This window comes from Lineus longissimus, chromosome 11 (assembly GCF_910592395.1).
Source record: "Lineus longissimus chromosome 11, tnLinLong1.2, whole genome shotgun sequence".
Classification (NCBI taxonomy): Eukaryota; Metazoa; Nemertea; class Pilidiophora; order Heteronemertea; family Lineidae; genus Lineus; species Lineus longissimus.
In genome coordinates, this window is record NC_088318.1 from 1,942,435 (window position 1) to 1,959,848 (window position 17,414).

The window sequence follows — 17,414 nt, forward strand, 5'->3', positions numbered from 1 at the left end:
TTTTACTTAAAAAAAAAATATGTATATATATTTAAAAAGTCGACTTAAAAAAAAACAAACTTGTAGAATTGAAAAAAAATGTGTAAACTTGAAAATACTAATCTCAACTTTTTGAAGAAATTTCTCGACTTGAAATATTTTTTCTTGACTTGAAAAAAAAATCTCGACTTGAAAAAAATCATCTCGACTTTTTGAAGCAAACGGCTTGCCATAGGATCCTGGCTCAATATTTTCACATGGTCCAGGTTGACGTATGTTGCGAGACCACGGATAACGTGCAGCTAGGCCTGCGATGCTCCAAGAATCTTTATATTTAGCGGTTACCATCAAGTTTTTCTTTTCCTTTGGAGCTTATGAATATTGCCTTGGGAATCACAGTAGCAGTAGGCCTGAGCTACAAAAGGAAGCTGTGGTGCCTAATGGTATCCCACGGCTATGGTTATATCCAATTGTTAGGAAATTGTTGCTGGTTTAACGTAAATCAATCTGTAATGTTACAGTGACATTTCTTTTTGATAGGGACGATATGCTGTAGGCCTAGTGTTTGTTTGGGCTTCAGCAACTTGAAAGCAGGGCTTCTTATTCATTGTTCAGTCTTGGTAGGAGCTTCTGATCTGGGGTCATAAGATGACCAGTACGTATTGTTAAGAATCTATGGGATGTTTGACTTGGTGATAAAAAGTAGTCCTACAAAAACGACTGTGAATAATGTTTATGTACTCTGAGATAGTAGAGACACCTGTAGGTCACTTCATAAATCTTAGATGAGCTGGTCTGTCAGTGCCACAGCCTGAGCATTTCTGACCAGTACCTACTCACACACTTGAGTTGAGTTAGGCAAGTTTGATAAATGGTGTGTTCACACTGGATGCGAATTGAAACCGAATTCCGTAGAGCGCTCTCCGGAATACGAATTGGTTAATCCAGTTTCAGAACGGTCGCGTCACACTGACCCGAATACGCATTCAAATCGGTTTAAAACGCGCTACACTCAATGCGTATACTAACATCAAGCATTCAATTTCAATCTGCAGATCCTGCAAGAAGCAAATTCTAGTACATGTACATACATACATAAAAAAATACAAGAACAGTTTCATTCAGCATACATTCCTAGGCCATTCACCATTCAATCTTTGGTCTCTGTGGCGTAACAAACAATCAAACCTCTGATAAGACCAACTTTACTCCGTACAAAAATAAATCTATTCAAAATTGCATGAAAAAATTATTCTAAAAACATCTTCATATTGTGTTTGGCAGATCATAACTCTACCATTTACCAGGCATTCACTTCAGCACATCCCACAAGACTAGCACAATCAATTGAATTGATAGAAGTTTGGCACGGAGAATTAACGGAAGAGGAAGTGCGCCGGGCGCATGCACAGTGCGATCGAAATTATTAATTCGTATCAAGCGCGTCACACTTGAAATCTCAATACGGTTTCGTTCATTCGGATTAGCTGATTCGCATTCAATTCGGTTTGAGAACCGTGTTGGTTAAAGCGGATTGAGATCGGTATGAACCGAATTGAGTGTGACGCCCCAATACGTATCAACGTTTTAATTCGAATTCAATTCGTGTTAAAACCCCAGTGTGACCACGGCAAAAGAGACCTGCCTTGAGTCTGATATCAACTGTGGGGTTTGACCAGGGAGCTCTTGACTGCCAGCCCAGAGTCCAAGCCACTAGTCCGAGCGGCTCCAATCTGGACCACTTTGCTCCTGCCGATTTTCTCCCTTTAAGATAGGAGCTATTATGCAAAGCCTAATAAAGATATTGGTTTGTTGAGCAAATATTTAAACTTCTGTGAATACACATTTTACCTATTTTATTATTCATGAGGAGATAAATCGCTTAAATCATCATTGCATGAAACTGATATTGCACAATTTTTTTAACAGGAATTATTAACCAATACTGGCTTTCATCATTATTTGTGTTGCCAATATAGGATTGAGATGGTAATGATAATGATAATTAGTAACTTTTTAACTCCTTGTAATGGTTACCTCACTCAAAGCAGTTTGGGGTTATCATTTTCCCAACCCGATCTGCACTGAAAACATTCTTGGACTTCACAGGGCTGCTGCAGAGTACTTATTTTGAAGTCGACCCATGCCGAATTATTCAGAGTTCGACTTCAGCAAACCAGGACGCTTTTCTGCTAGGTGATCCCGAGTTGGCAGGGTGATACATTAATTGAAGCACTGAGGACTAACACTCTACAGGCATGTTGGTTTAAAAAGAAGTTCTTATGTGCGTCTGTTGCTTACATGGGAAAAACTAAGATTTTCTTTGAAGTTTTGAATCTTTTTATTATCAAACTGTTTTGCCTCTTCTTAATCAGTTCGCTTCTCAGCAGTCAGACTGGTCATATGCTTTACCAAACAAGCGTTTATCATTACAGCAATAAAGAAAAACCTTACAAAAAAGTCACATCAACTATTTGTTAGAACATATCAAGAGTTAAAAGGAATCCCCTTTGTCAACAATCAAAGCTGGTGGGTGATAAAGGTTCCACCAAAGAACACCAATTAGCACACAAAGTGACTTCAAAACTAAATATAATTAAAAATTGATGAAAAAACATAAGTAACATGCTAAATCTAAAAAGCATCTAAACAAAGTTTTCTATCTGTCCTACCTCATAGTTGTAACATCCCGTGTTTCATAATCCATCGTGGCCCATTCAAAAGTCACGTTTTTTTAATCCACTGCCAAATTAACACATAATTACTCCAATGAAAAAAGACATAATATTGCGTAATCCAACTTGTTAACTTCTAGCATCAAAATGGTCAACATCATCACTTGCTGATGGATCACTGCAACTTGATGACAGGGGTGGCAGGTTTAAGTAGATAACGCCATTTGATGTCAGGGGTGGTAGGGTAGGATTAGTAGGTTGTTTGACTGACTTATATCGAAAGTGTGAATTGACTGAACCTATCGTCAGCTTGTCATCCGAGACGAATAACTTGACTGAGACGGGCAGAAACTTGGAATATTTTCACCACATTTTCTGACTCGGCATTTGATAATTAGAGTAGATTAAAGAGCACCTGTTGGTGAAGACTTCTTCTTTTATGTTCAATATTGGTCGTCATAGTTTGATGGCCATTCCTCATTGGTGTTGCGCAGGAGCCAATTAGATGCCTCGTAGGTTGCCTCCCTCTGTCTCCAGCGAAGACTAATGTTATATATGAAGTGGTGGCTGTCAATGTTGTTATCAATTATGCTTCATTTAGCTAAAACTTCAGATACTGCTACATTTATCAAGTGTAATGATATTTGGATGAAGATTGAAATTATTAGATTTCCGCATTCGAATTGAATGTTCGGTTGGTTTAGTATAATGCTACTTGCAGAGAGTGAGACTGCATGTGCATTTCCCTGTGACATGTGAAAGAATATAGAATGCGAAGGAAATGACTGATTAGGGCACGGAGCAGTCTAATTTGATTCTCGAAATCAATATGCAATTCAAACAGTGGAAAGGGTGATTTCCTGGAAGAAATGGGTGATGTGATTAATATTGACCAAGTATCACTGCTATTGACTCATTTTCTAGTTAACTACTGGAAGACCGGTTGTAGTTGAAAGATGTGGGCAATACCAGTCCTGCAAGGATCCTTGCTCAAAGGGTGGTACTCTCCAAGTCAATTCCGCCACCGATTGAAGGCTACCTTCCATTTTAATTGCTACAATCATGATCATGATCCTGTGGAACAAAAATCACTTGTTTGCAGCAGTCTTTGCAAGTACTTACGACACAAATCAGTAATTGCAGCAACCTGCCATTAAGAATTTGCTGAACCGTCTGCCTCTTTTAGGTACTTTTCAAGAGGTTAGGGCCACCTTTGCCATTTGGTAGGTCATTTTCTTATGTAGACAGGCTATCTTGTTTATCATGTGGTTGACAGGTGTTTGTAATGATAGACCCATACATCTCTGGAGACTCATATTTCTCTCCCCTTATGAGCCAGTAAAAATTCATGTGATATACTTTTGTGCTGGGTTCACTTTGGACAACTTGGGTCTGAGGTCTATCGCTTGCAAAAAGGCTTTGTGGGATCATTGCATTGATTGATTCTTCTTTCCACAGGTCTATTGAATTGTTGCTAATATCATTCCATAGCAAAATGGGTATATATATTGTCAAGAAAAGGTTAATAATTGTGAGGACAAATGGATTCTTCTTTCATAGCCACTGTTTGTCGGAAAGCACTGGATGAAAATGAGGCTCGTTCTTAGAATGAAAGATGTTCTGTTCCACAGAACCTGTAATTGGAAAGACATTCGCAGTTATTGTCATGTGACTGACATCAAACCAATTACCTTTTCCGGGCATGTTTCTCTACAACTGCATGCAATGCTCCCAATTTCAATTTGAAACTACGTCATTTTGTTCTCAAAAGTCATCACTGAGTAAGAAGGTTGATGGTTCAGAAGAAGCATTCCATTGTCATTCTGTCTTGTGATAAAAGTCTGAGAATGATCAACGTGATGAATTTGCCATGAAAATCTGACAATTCGGCAGAGGTGTTGTCTTGCCATGGCGTTATTGTAGCCCGGCGTCATGAAATGAAATGGATTGTGTCACAGGCAGAACCGGGATTTAATATCATCCTAACAGGTTGTAATGCTGTAGCTAGACATAACACTAGCTTTTGCGACTCATAATAAGATGAAGGTAGTGATACTTCTGAATCAACAATTGCAGAATGAACAGTAGACTTGTATGAAATAGCTAAGAAAAATGTGCACCTCTTAGACAAGCAGGAATTTACTTGAGCTTAATTCAGGGATGCCAATCATTTCTGAAATCTTGGCATCGATATCTGTGCGAAGGTGAGAGGTTGCGCCTAGATTTTTGAAATTTTTTTGGGCAAGTTTGTCTGTCTTTCTTTCCTGGTTAGAAAAGCTGTCTGAGTTATTATAAGAGCACACCTCAGTGTTGTTTCTGGATAATGGAATGGTTGGTGAGCTATCTCTCCAGACAGAAAGCTTAACACATCTTGCTGCTGGTCATATCAGTACTTCTATATTCCTAGTTTGCAAGTCCATTAGTACAGATTGTCAGACATATTACCATTATTTGAAATGGTAAACACAAAACAGTACCATCTAGATTTCTTGCATCCTCTATCATGTTTGATTTCTAAAAGGGAGAACACAGGCATTGGCACACCATGCCTGCGAGATATTGGTAATATTTGAAAACGTGAGATGTCAATTCAAATCTCGGTAGACTCAGTCATACAAGATATGTCCATGCTGTTAGTGGGAATCCTGGTGAGTGAGCGTTAAGGTTATATTGAGTAATGATAAGTGCTGTGTGTAAAGCGGCCATGAATTTGACTTTTAGTTTACGGATTTGAAATTGTAGTCATAACAGTAGAACATTCCCGGTATTGTATATTTTGAAGCCATTTCGTCAAGTTCTGTGTCATGCAGAATGACTTTCGCACAGCCATCTGTATCTTTATTAGCTGCAGCGGCAGGCAGCCTGTGGTGAGCTCAGGAACAATTATGTTGGAGGGACACGCCTCAGTAATCTTATTTGTATTGTTGATTCTATAAATAAATGATGCTATAAAAAGTTTAAGAAAGGTTTAAGTTCATGAAGATTTTCACTTACCGTTTTGACGTCCCTGCTTTGACAAGCAGTGAAATATCCTCAGCTAAATATCATAATCCAAATGTTAAATCCACTGTTCGTATCCACCTCTGTAATGAGAGAAAAGAAATCAGGTAAAGATAAGTAAGCCTGTATAGTATGCTGATTGCATAAAGCTGAGGAGTATCATGTATACCTGAATAATGTTGATTAAAAACATATCATGCTTGGCTTCAATAGTTATACTGTATACCACCATATTCCCACACCTCCTTATTTTTGTGATTCAACAAAATTCATGAAAAATTAAAAACATTAACACTTCATTGTTGGTGGAGTATCAGAGTTTTTAAAAGTTATTCAGATTTTAAAAAATTGCCATTGTTATTTGATTTTAGTCAGTTGATTCAATTTTTGTGACCCAATTTCAAATATATGTAAATCTTGTTAAGTTTAGCTTGCTGGTCAACATAGGTCCGTGGTGTTATAAAATCAAGAGAAAGCTTTGCGCTGAGGTGTTAATTGCCAGGTTAATTGGAGATGCGATCGCGACCGATTACGGCGATTAGGCCCTTCGGTCGGGTTAGAGGGCTGAATTTGGTCAAGTCAAGTGGGAGTAATTGACGAATCGAATAAAAACATCGTTGTGCAACTAAAATATCAATATTACAGGATGAGAGGTCCAGACAGAGATATGTTGATTTATTGATATTGTCTCAATAAATGTCATTATTATGCGCCTCCTGAATATGTTTGACAACAAAGCTTGGTATATTTGATTGTCTGAATGGTTGTAATCTTTACCAGGTAATTGTTGCTCACATTATTATTATTATTCTCGATCAACTATAGACTTTTTTCTGAAGCAAATGACCATGTGTTTTTTGGGCTGCTGTGCAAATGATACTTGGTCAATTTCTTTGTAGTTTGGTTATTCTTGAATCTGATATTTGGGCCAAACACCATTTTCAGGTTTGAGGTTTGTAGATTAAGTAAGAAAAAGGGATAACTTAAAATGAATATTGCACATTTAAAGAAATCGTTGAAAATAACCCTGAAGATTTTATCACAATTCATCATGAAATAAGTTATACTGACCAAAAAATTTCATAAATACAATAACATTGCTACATACAAAAAAAATGAAACCATGGTTACTGAAATCCTCCTTGGGCAAAATAATTAGATTTAAGAAAAACCAAACTTTGAAGAAATCGGCAGTTTGGCACAATCGCTTAATGGAACGATATGGAAATAAACTCTGAAAACGCCTGTAACGCAATGTATAAATGATAGAGTGCTCCAAGCAAATTATTATGATATCTTGCATTGATGAATGGTTCTGAGAAAGTCAGGTGGACCGTAGGTAACTATGGGATTGGTTCTATAAACTTGGTAAGCATCATGCATGTGATATTTGTCTTAATCATATTGTTGTTTGTGATCCAGAGAAGATTCTTTTATATCTTGGGGAATTGACGTAAAACACCTTTCCCCGAGGTGCCGACTCTTTTTTGATCCAGTATCTGCCTCTGTGTTTGCCTAAGATTATTGTCTATCCTGAAGTTTTTATTTCTTCTGCATTAATAGGAGACCCTTTCTCGTGAACTGTGCCACATTTCTAGAAAATCAACCAGTTTCTTTCTATTCCGCCTCCATTCTATCATCTATTCTACTTTGTTTAAAAAGAAACATCCATAAAACTGTTTTGTATTCAACAGGAGATGTCCCTTCACTTAAGCCAACACAGCAGACATTAGACACTATCTTTATTCACCTATTCCAATATTGATACTCACTGGTACAAATATTTCAATTTTTTTTAGTTTTATCTATTTTCCATAAAAATTCGCGGAAAATAACTGATGCCATAGTAGTTCTCGCCTTTTCCACAATGCATTCAACAGGATGCTTCTTTATTCCCAAAACATAAGACATGGTTTCATTGTTGAAAAATACTTGGAATGATTGATGCCATAATGCATTACTGGCATTCAGCAAGACATAATCTCATCATTACTGGCATTCAGCAAGACATAATCTCATCATTACTGGCATTCAGCAAGACATAATCTCATCATTACTGGCATTCAGCAAGACATAATCTCATCATTACTGGCATTCAGCAAGACATAATCTCATCATTACTGGCATTCAGCAAGACATAATCTCATCATTACTGGCATTCAGCAAGACATAATCTCATCATTACTGGCATTCAGCAAGACATAATCTCATCATTACTGGCATTCAGCAAGACATAATCTCATCATTACTGGCATTCAGCAACATAATCTCATCCACAAGAATCTATCCACCTTGATCTACTCTATCTTCCTCCTAAGCAGGCTGTCTCAACAAACTCATTATTAACTACTCGTTATCAATTGTTTCTCTGTTGCAAGCAACATCACGCTCCCTAAACATTCCCTATTGATCATTGTGACTATTCGTTATTAATAGACGCAAAATGCGTGTTTAAGCAACATTACGACCGAAATCATCACACCATGTGAAAGGACTTGTGAAGTTGTCACGCTAGTTTTATCGGCAGTTGTTCTAGAAAGACAGAGTGCTTAGCAAATGAGAAAACTTTGTTGCAGCAGCTTTAATGATTATCACATGAGATCGAAATCAAGCAACCTTTAAGTAAGTTGTGCCTTGATCTCTTTAAAAATATTTTGACAAAAGAGATTTTGACAAGTGATTCTGTAGTGGCCTGTGGGCCAGTTTATTAATTTGATACCCACTGTGGTGACTCTCTTTCTGGAAAATGAAAATATCTTGCCAGCCATATCTCCAACCCTTCTCAAGACCCAACTCTGCAAACATGCACATGCCTGAGCAAAGTTTGTAAAATCTTTCCTGAGAGGTCAATGATCTGGTCTATGACTTGCATGCATGTCTTAGAGAGGATTTTAGAGTCTGCCACAGCCTACTGATGAAGCATAGATAAAAACCCAGGACATGTATTCTCACTTACAGATATTGGCAAAAAGAAGATGCTGGTGTGTTTTAGGGTTATTGCCGAGGATATGATGGTGTAAAGCATTGGTTGTGTCTCACTTGATCTTATTAAATGAGTGGGGACTCAGGAGTTGTGTTTTTTTTTCATTCATGTTTCTGTTCAGGTTGATGTGACCCAGGGGAGTCATGCTTGCTTCTCTTACTTCCTTATTGTCTGATATCTACTATTGCAGATGTCATCACCAGACTTCCACACTTTAACTGGTCAATTCTAAAATCCTTCTGTGGCATTCAGATGAGCTGCTTATCAAGGGCTGTAACCTGAGCATTTCTGACAGGTCCATTTGGTTGAAGTATTGGTAGTAAGACAAAGAGACCTGCCTATATTCTCGCCCTGACTGTGGGGGCTGTGGGGTTGGGAATCACGATAGCCATCCACTTAATATGAAGGGCAGCTCCATTTAACCAAAAACAGCTGTTAAAACATCTTGTTTGCCCTCATGACATGTGTTTTAAGGACGAATGTTCAAAGAAATTGTCCGTGAAACTCTGTGTGGGTGTATGTTAGGAGCAATCTAATGGCTTGCTAAGGGAGGATGCTTTCAGGTCATTTCCCTTTTGCTGTTGATAGAATTTAATCATCAATTCTTGGAAGGTTTTAAGCCTAACATCATGACTTTGTCTCATGGGATGCCTGTCAAGACACTGGATCAGGATTATCTTTGATGTTCAGTTTAGTTTGGGTACATTTTGAGAATTGTTTAGCCCCTTGTGATGCATCTCAATGTGAGTATTGGAGACATAGTTCACAGATTGGTTCCCGATCTTCTCCCTAGATGGCAGGACAAAATGAGTAGATTGGTTATACCCACCATTTGTCTCTATAAACACCGCTCGGGTAAAGCTGTTATTTTCCCAAAACCTCAGCAGCCACCTTGGCTTTGGTCTGGTAGGCCTACATTTTAGCTCCAATCTCTCAGTGTTTGGCAAGACAACCAGAACCTCCAGTTCAGTATCAATTTCTTAAACCACAGTTCTCATCTAAGTTAATGGGATGTTGAATTGTCTTGCAGGAAGGTCGTTGATGCTTCAGTATTGATTGACTACAACAGGTGTCTTGTGGAGTGTTTCATGTGATTTGATTAAGCCATTGCTTTTTCTGGTGCCGACTGAATTGATTTTGAAAATAGAAATGTATGGGAAGAAAGTTGATAAGCACTGTTTGATCCATTGATTGCAACTAGTGTACTAAAGGAATAATGTGTTCAACAATATGACGATGTATATATACCGGTTATGGACCACCGGAAACTGACAATAGGCTCACCAGAATTCCTGCAAGCTCATCCGAGTATCAAACACCACTCAAAATTTCACCAGTTACCCGCCTGACTGTCCAGAATATCATATCAAAATAGCACTTTACAGTGTCTGACAACCTGTACACTATCAACACAGCATCTGCGCCCAAACTGATTTATCTGAAATTTGAAAGAGATAAGGTTTCCATAAAGATGACTGAGCTTTCATCATTTTCAAAAGCAGCCAAGCAAATTGTAGCAATCATAAAATCTTCCCAACATCCCATAAAAAATCACATAAAGAAAAAGCGGTGACATTCATCGACTGCGAAATAGGTTCTCCTTTCAAATAAAAACATCACAAGATCATGCCCGAGGCCGTTGGATGCAGTGCTGTCACCTGGGAGATCGTTGTTGAAGTAATCAATTCATTCCTTTGCTTCTTTCATGAAAGATCCATTGATAACTGGATGAGCTCGAACAAGGAATTGCATCTTTAGCTGTAAGCACTAGCCTTTCATGAAACAGTAATGTGGTCAGTTAGCAATGGTTAAGGGCTGGGGTTCAGGTGTCTGAGTACCCTCAGAAGTAAGGGCAAGAAACACTTTGTATAAACATGGACATCAAAATTGTTGACAAGATGGGTGGACTGACGATTGTTTGTAACTCTGCCTGGGCAAGTTGCTATACCTTGGCTGCTTCACCCTTTGACTGAGATGTCAATCTGAGATTCCTTGTTTCTGTAAGGCAAGCATGTCACCATCCAAGTAGACACTTGCAATGTACCCTTCTGCTTTCCTCAGGCTAAAGCCGAAGTAGGAGTAATAGGGCCAATAACCACAGTTGGTTTCATCTGTTTATGTAGCAGCACACAAACCTGCTCATTCCATCCTGGAGGAGCAATTCATTGCTGTCTGAATAATGTGGAGCCAATACTGAAGAAGAAGATGAGGAGAAAACCTCAGCATGCGATGACAACGTTGCCTAACTTGCAATACTCGAGAGCAGATGTTATGAAGATGAGGGATAGATTGGGTTGAAGTGGAAGATGGCGCTCTTCTCTTCCAGACGATGTGTTGGTTCATTCCATAAACAGCAAATATATGGTTGTACAGTGGAAACCCGGTCATTGTCACAAACAGAAAGTCAAAGAACCTCTGATCTTTTGGTTTACTGCTTGTGCACTGGACTGGTAGCCCAAAGATTGAATTTCAGTGAAGACAGCTTGATTTCCTGTACAGTAGAACATGTGTATCAAGGTGACACTTCAGACTGACAAAAGCTGTCCTTGATAAAGAGGTGTCCTAATGCAGATGTCAAATTGTATAGAAATGACCTATTTAGGAACTGAATCATTGCGAGTCCCTGATTGAGAGGTTGTCCCATTAAGGGAGATTCCACTGTATTTTCTCATATTCACATTCTTTGAATGGTCAGACACCCATTTTATGCGAATATTATGTTAATCATTTATTTTTTGCTGTTTATAATTCATGGCAGCGTTATTTTTGCCAATCATTCAATGAATTTGCAATGAAGACTGCAATAAATTCACCCACTGATAACAATGACATTGATGAATTTCCATCTCAGTGATTCGATTTTGACGTGGTTATAGAAATCCTGAATGATTTGCTACATTTTTCAGCAGTTTTGGTTGATACTCTGATAAACCTTGAGTATCAATCATTGTGCGGGCTTATGGTGATGGTATCATCACCACGACCATCGGTGGTGCTGCTATGACTATTCAACTGTGGTGAATGATTGTTTAATCACTGTTAGAACCATTCTGGGTGGGGGAGGCATTGGTCTCTGTGCGTTACTGGATGGTGATTGTCGTAAGAGGGCTGTATTTGACATTTGCAGGCACATGCAAACACTGGGGGAGGAGTATAGTACATGTGCCGGGGATATTACATGCAACCAGAACTGTAATCTCTGGCAGAATCATGTCCCTGCTTGCGCTACAACTGTGCAATGTATCATTTCTTTGTGTCGCTTGCCTTCAGATTAGGTATTCTTAACTGTTTTAGCTCATGACTCTCCGCACCAACTAACTTTATTTGAGACAGTATATGTTTCCTGGAGAATTCATAAACCATCTTGTAAAAGTCTGACGTTAATGTGCTCGGGAAGAGACTCACGTTTTGTGATTTCTGTACATTTGCATCCTCTGGGCATAAACCTGGTGATCTTGCATAGGATACTTATAAGTAGACTTTACAATGACGTCGCCACCTAATGTTCGTATAAGTTGACATTAAGACATCATAATACGATGAAGACTGCTTTGGTGATCCTTAAAGATAGAACCAGGGACCATCATTCCCATTGATTTGCATATCCCAGGCATTGAACCTGGAAATGATAAGATAATATCAGGTTGCAGTCGGCACCATAATGGCACAGTTACATCACAAACAAAACATGTTTGAAATACCCAGGAAAACAAGGAAAGATTGAGAGGGAAAGCAAGTGGAACGAATGGCACTTTTGACGGCCTTTTGCGCTTTCTTTCTTCATTTGAAATACCACCTTGCCAATAGAAGTATGGCGTATTCTCTATCCACATCCACATCATCATATACACCTGACTTACTGCAGTCAACAAGCTGGGATTGCGAACAAAGATCTGAAGACATCCAGTTGCTCTGTGTTCATTGCCGCAGCTGCTCCTGTCAATACTAATCTCCCACAGTCACTTTGTGAGCCAATACATTGCATTTAGGTTGACATAGGTCAGACTGCGTGTCTAAATGAATAACAAGAAGACTCGCTCTAATGTGGATGATCTACCTGCTACACGAGTTGTTCCTGTCAAGTTCCCAACACTTTATCGATACCTTCCAGACAAAAAATCAGTGTCAGTGGATCAGAAATTTGTTTGAAATTTCCTTCGCCACACATCATTGATGGAAGCTTGTCGAGAATGTCCATGAACATTGTCAAACGTGACTGGATCATGCAGGGAGGTAAGGAGAACAGTGTGTCAGATGTTGATAGTAATTTGTCGGTAGCCAATTGGATGATGTTAAAAATGGTGAAAGCAGTCTTGTGCCCAAAGAAGCTGCGCTCCCATTCCCGCTCCATATCTGCATTGTTCAGGAACTAGAGCTCCACTGTAATACCACTCAATTCAAATCCAAGCAGTATACGTGATACCAAGAATTCTTGATGATACCTTATTTCTTTTATCAGACCAACTACTCATTGAGACTCTTTTAAGTAGTCATTAAAATGCATGAGCAATTCTGTGGGCATTGGTCTTCTAGACTATGTATAATGATGTAGGATGCTCAAGTTATTCAGTTAGGCTCCTAATTGTGCACTGGAGAGCAATTTCGGATGGGTAAACATATAAAATGAAAATAGTTTGTTTTGATGAGATATAAGGAAAACACTTGAAACTTACCTAAAACAGGTATAATTAGTTGCCACCATTATTTTGACACATTGCCGACAAACTTCTGTCTTTTTTATCTGTTTGTCGAGCTAGATTAAATCAAATCTTCTTCTAAACATTAATCATCAAGGGTTAAAATGATTGAGGATGAATCTGTGGCGTAAAGCTTGTCATTAGTATGACCAGAGTCACTTATCATTATAGCAGGATTAATCTAAGCGCTATGCTGATGACATCCTCGTGAGTGATAAAATCACTGCTAGACACCTGTGGTCAGTGCTGACCAATCACTGATGGGAGTGAATGATGGCAAGACAATTGACACAATCATATCAACGATGGAAGAAAATATTAATCGGCATCTTGCATCAGGCAGACAGTGTTCAGTGGATTGTCTACACTGACCATTGGGTTGCTGTAAGAAGGGCTGCTGGCCTCTATTTGCCTTTGATTCATGTGGAGGTCTTGTGCAACAAACAAAATCAAGTCATGTATCGTTAGCAATTTTATTTCAAAATTATGCAGAACTTCACCTGTATGAGCTTCCATCTAATCTTAGCAACAAGTCCAAGAATTAGGCAGTGGTTTCATCTGATGTTGACCAAAAGTAACTTATTTCTAAAGTCAGGCAGTGGTTCTTCCCGATGGTGACCGAATTTACTTATTCTGAAATCAGACACTTGTTCCACATAAAGGCAACTTGCTCTTAAATTCAGGCAGTCGTTCCACCTGATATCGACTAAAGATGTTTATTTGTAAAATCTGCTGGTATCTCTCATCTCATGGCACATGCCTGGATGAAAACTACTTCAGGATGAGTCCTATAAATGTACGAATAAATTTTATTTTTGACCAATGCACATGTCAAGTAGTCTTCTCAGCTTGAAATGAACTTCCAAGTTACGTTTTCCCCCAAGTAGGATTATCGAATCAAAAAACAAATTAGACAGAAAAGGCTGGATCAACTGCACCCTTGAGCCCTGGTGATTGGTTTGACTTTGTGCAGTATTTCTGATACAAAATGAATTCCAACGGCATTGGTAGACAGCTCAAGGCAAATTGATCTCACTCTATGAAACGATAAACGATAATGATGGCGTGGTCTCATTCCAACTCCATTCATACCTATTACACAATGCTATGCCCTTTGCTGGTAAATAAGCAATTTAGTTCTGCCTCAGTCGTTAATTTTTTTGCTTGGTTGCGCATAACATCTCCTTAATAGCGTATCTCTCTGTGTGTGAATTGTATTTTAAACTAGGCATTACCTCTGATGGAATATTGCAGTGTTGGAGCTTCTGGATCAGAAATTGCTAGTTTGGTTCTCCATTTTATGACCAAGTTGCAGCCCCGAAATGGCTGTTTTTATTGACATGAAGTGTTTTCTTTCAAAGGTGATGTTGAAAAGGGACGATATGAGTCTGAGAGTTTACCTGACTTGATTTACATTCTTCACTTGTCAAATTGAAAACTTTCAAATCATGCTTCCTTTGAACTCCATTCGCTGTAGGAAATACAGTTGATGTTGAAAATTACAACTTTTTAAAACCACACCTTGTTTGCATTTTTTGGTTGCTCTATTTTCAATCATTTTCTAGTGAGTATGGTCTTGGGTTCTGCAACCACTTTGCTGCAGTATGTTCCACTGCGTTATACAGATCACCACCTCTTTCTACGGCATCAGCAGCAATTATGTAATGTCATGCAGGGCATTGCATCATCGGACCGATATTACAGACATTATAGTCTTAGCATGTGTAATGATGCAAATATGTAATGGCATTACAAAATGGTCTGTCATTGTGGGATGGTTTAACCTTGGCATTCCCAATGCTCAATCTTGGCATCATCCAGATGAATGACATTCAAACTGACATTTTCATTGATCATGCTATAGACCTTTGATGAGTGACTGTTCCCCAAGATTATTTGACTGTAATTTACTTTCCTTCCCCTTGTATTTATTCACTGATATGCTGAGATTACTTACCAATTACTGAATCAGCTTACTGGTACTACGAGGTGCTTTGTTTAAATCAATTGCATCTTAGTGCTGCTCATCTTTGAAGGACCAGTTGATACTAGTTAAAATAAAGTGTAATTGTGGGCGAGACCTTTTAAGGATTTAAAACAAAATAGTTTTTAAACAAAACATTTCAGAGAAGGGTGGAATTAAAATTTTATATAACATTTTTTTTTCTGAATTTTTTTCTGGTCTTGTAAAATATGAAGCATATCTGCAAAGGGAGAAATCAAATTAAAATTTTTATTGAAGAGAAAGAAATTTTTGAATGTGTCTATTGCTGGTCATTGTACCCATGATCAGTGGCATTGGACAGAAAAAAGAAAGAGTGGTAACCTGATCTAATATAATCAAATTGCATTGTTACTTTGGCATGTTTGGGGGGAGACACTGGCCTCTAAATGGTGGTCACTGAACATGATCTGAATGAATCATGAGTGTTATTTGGTGCATCCAATGTTTATGACGGTTTCCCAAGAAATTGCTACCAATTTGTGCATTGTGTTTATACCACACTAGAGTCATTGTATCGAATACAAATTTTGTCAGGTGGGATTTGAATCACTGGCTAGTTGATTGAGCTATGCCATCCATTGGTGATAGGGGGCTATTTACGTGCGCTTTTTACCCTATATTAGTCAGCATCTGAATAATTTCCCTATGCCCTGAATCTTTGAACAGTGTCTTTGATTGGTGTTTCTAGGGGTGATGCATTTGAGGCATGTTGTATAAGGGGCCGCATGAGGCATCCTTTGACCTTGTTCTTGTGACCTGACAGCACCCTGAACAAGAAGTCATCATGACAAAGGCTGTTGAAACTATTGGATGAAACCATTTTTCTGTGAGAAATGACCTTATGTTGTTTCAGTGATGCATATGATGAGTAGGAAGCATTGTTTCTATAAGACAGCTTGACACATGTCTTGTTTACTTATTCTGCATGGCATGTTGCAATTTGACAATTAATTTCCCAAGGAATCGAGAACCTGACTTAGAGAGCCAGTAATGACTGAGGGATGATGCCGTGAATATCAAATTATGAATTTCATTGGTGCAGTTGTGCCGGAGCTTTTGTTTTTGATTCTGTGCAGTAGGTTTAAAGAGTCTATGAGACTTTAGAATAGAATCTGATAAAGCAACCTGAAAATTAGAGATTTTGATTTCTGTGACCGGCAACAGTTTACCGCTGCGATGAGCTGATTATCTCTATTTGCAGGGTGCTATTCAGACGGATCTGTGATGTTTTGTTCAAACATGTCAAAATCTGCGGAAACTTTTGTGTTATGTGAAGTACTTCTCTCGATAAAAGCATCTTCTTGTCACAAATCCAAAAAACGAATCCCCTGTGGGATTTTGGTCCAGGCCCCACATCGTTGGTGCCATGTCTCTCATTTGAGACATAGCCTTTGCACCTGTCTGAAACCAAACTTCTTTTGCCTTAACTGCCGCTCTGATAAATGGAAATGAGAAAATCGCAAGACTATAAAGAGTTGTTTTTGCATTATTTCGTCTTGATGCAGTTGTAACAAAAAAACAGTTTTCTTCTCATTGCCTGACTTGTTGGAATAAGGGAAGTCTAGTGGTTTAACCCATTCAGGACTCAGCCTCCGATATTCTCAGATGGTGTATAATTGCCCTTGAGAAAAGTCAATCATGCTAAAAGGTAGCACTCTTGAAAAGCGCTCACCATTAATAGGTTTGCAATGAATGGTCATGTTCATTCATCACCAGAAGCCAAATAATGCGTTTAGTGGTAAACAGCAAGTGGAGGTCCATTCCACCATCACTCACAATCCAATTCATTTGTTTTTACCAAAGCCATCCCACAACAAGTGGATTTTTGTAACCTGATCTACCAAATTGATCTACCAAGGACCCAAGGCTGTAATATTTGCAAATAACCTTGTAATGAGCAATTCGTGAGAGGAAGCCTGCAGTCTGATAGCTTTCTGTATTTTTTTTCCTTTCCTGTCCAAAGTTCATTTGTTGGGAAAGTCATCCGAAAAACAGAGGCATTTCCGCACCAGGTCCGCCCGTCACGTCACGTTTCCACACCTGGGAGAAAGAGATGTTTTTTTCCGGCTTCTTTT

General features: G+C 38.6%; 2 protein-coding genes across 9 annotated transcripts in view; one reads left to right on the forward strand and one right to left on the reverse strand.

Annotated features, from left to right (window-relative positions):
• Nucleotides 1-5,728, reverse strand: part of LOC135495986 (probable G-protein coupled receptor 139) — a 34,786-nt gene extending 29,058 nt beyond the window's left edge. The window contains exon 1 of the mRNA XM_064785055.1: nt 5,649-5,728. The gene's annotated coding sequence lies outside the window, so the exon portion shown is untranslated. The remainder of the gene's footprint in view (nt 1-5,648) is intronic.
• Nucleotides 1-17,414, forward strand: part of LOC135496093 (CD109 antigen-like) — a 197,293-nt gene that overhangs the window by 123,332 nt on the left and 56,547 nt on the right. The gene's annotated exons all lie outside the window — the stretch shown is intronic.